The following is a 2,401-nucleotide window of genomic DNA, read 5'->3' as shown; positions in this document are numbered from 1 at the left end:
TCAATAGCATTTAGATTTTTTTTAAAAAGATAACCAAGGTGCTATCAATAAGGGTAAAAAATCTCCATTCTGTACAGTTAGATCATTTTCGCTAATCTAATTATTTGGCAATTGAAAAACCACAGTGTTATAACCAAAAATCCCAACTGGATATGTTAAAACAATAGAATGTAAAGCCTCAGAAAGTGTCAATCAGAAAACTTCCAAGAATGATTCATCACCATTTTCAGGATATGATATTAAAGATGGTCTATCTCTATATACCAGACTTGAAGGAAGCAGATAAGTGGCTCTAAACTGGCTGCAGTAGTGATCAGATAATATGGTACATTCATTCCTCTGCCATGAATCATGGAGTTTTATACTATCCACTTAATATCCTCCTGCATTTTACAGCCTAATGCAAGAATGTCAAACATTCTAATTCACCAAAGGACAAATGAATCATAAATGTTACAATCAGATACAGGTCTCACTGTTTATAGGCATGTTGAGGTGGCAGAGACATGACACCTTCATTTAAAACTAGCATGGATTTCTGACTGATGCAGTTTTTTTGACAAAGAACTCATGTATTTCTGTGCTGCAAATAAAAAATTGTTTCTGTCACAAGTGGTTGGGAATGGCCACTTGCAGAGGCCTGTCTTTAAAGGTTGTTTCTTCATCTATAAAGATTTCTTGACCAGTTCTCATTCTTAGTACTACCAATTTGGATATGTTTTGGTGCATTTCAACATACCAGTGAAAAAGGAAAAAATGTTTTTCAGCTGTCAGATAAGAAAGTTCTTCTTTCAGTGTCTTTGGTCTGTAGCTCTGCACTAAGATTTGTAGTCTTTGCAGCTACATGTGAAGTTTGGGTGAGGAAGATGAATTGTGCTATTAGAAGAGTTTAAGCAGGAGCACACATTACAAATTAAACTAAAAGAATTTCTGTGCAGCCATGTTTAGGTGATGGGTCATAGTAGTTAGTCTACTAGATTCATAATTTATAATCTCTATTTAGAGTCGGTTAGTTGTGTTTCCTCCTCAGCAAACTGGGGATAACACTAGCATTTATCTCAAAATATATCATAAGAATTAAACAGAAAAATGTTTAAAAGTGCTTACTTAAAAACAAAGAATCCAGTATAGTTTTTTATACAAGAAATGAAAGTTGATACCACTGCTATCAATAAAGGCATTAACCAGCTCAGTACTCAAGTAGCCAATTTCTTATTTCTACAACATCTGTTGTTTGTTTCTCAAAATGTTATTTTAAGAGAACTAGTGCCAGCAGCAAGCACACAGCACTAAGACTGTCCAAGAACTTTAATTTCTACTGCCAATGGAAATTGCAAACTATGATTTAGATGCAATTAAAAAAAATTATTTATTTACTCGAAATCCAAAAAGTCTGCAAAAATACATGTGAAGAAATTATTTTACAGATGAAATGACCTCTAATCAAGTTCATATAACTTGAGAGCAGAAGTGGAACTTGAGGCTAGAGCCTATATATCTTCAAACACATATTTAACCTAAATAAAGTGCACTCTATTAGCCTATGTACTATCACAAGCAGTTTGTAAAGGAGATAAAAATAAAGATAAACATCTTATATTTCTAATACTACACAATTTTAATTGGAGTTTAAAAGAGAAAGAAAAGAAAGGAGTTTATATGAAACCTGAAAGTACAGCTGTAAATCAATGATTCCTTTGAGGTAACAATGAAATTAGAGTTATTAAGATAGCACCAATTATTGATATTATCATTTATTATTCACTGTTTTATATATGTGAGCCGAACACCTATAGGTTCCAGATTCTGTGCTAAGCTTTAGTGGGGGAAAAAAATGAGAGCTACCACTCTTGTGCACAAGGAGATCACATTTTTTATAGGACAGAAATATGTGAACAATAACCATAAAGGATAAAGCTGTGGATAGAAGTGCAATGCTGGGAAAAAGCGAGATGGAAGGTACCATTCTGCATGGAAAAACAGGAGAAAGCTTCCTTAAAGGCGAGGGATTTGGAAGGTAAATAAATGAGGGTTCACTAGATAGAGTGGGAGAGAGGGAAAGATGGATGATTATACTCCAAATAAGTGCAAAAGAGCAGTATACCAAGAAGAATAATGAGCAACTTGAGGTCCCTAGGTCCCAGTGTTGAACATGAAAGAAAAGAAGGTGCAGCTAAAGGTGAAGTTAGAGAGGGAAGAAGGGCTTAAGTCACTGCAAATCTTAGCCCAGGAAACAAACAACTAAAATGTCTGGGGAAAGAAGAATGATAAAAGCTAAAAGAGATTGAAAATTATCTGGCAATATCACTCTCATTAAGTGGTTCAGCTTCACTGAAGACATAAAAATCTTTGTGATCAGGAAGCATAAAATAGCAAACAATTACTAATCCAAGATTTATTA

Source organism: Vulpes vulpes, chromosome 11 (genome assembly GCF_048418805.1).
Source record: "Vulpes vulpes isolate BD-2025 chromosome 11, VulVul3, whole genome shotgun sequence".
Classification (NCBI taxonomy): domain Eukaryota; kingdom Metazoa; phylum Chordata; class Mammalia; order Carnivora; family Canidae; genus Vulpes; species Vulpes vulpes.
This window is presented reverse-complemented; position numbering follows the sequence as displayed.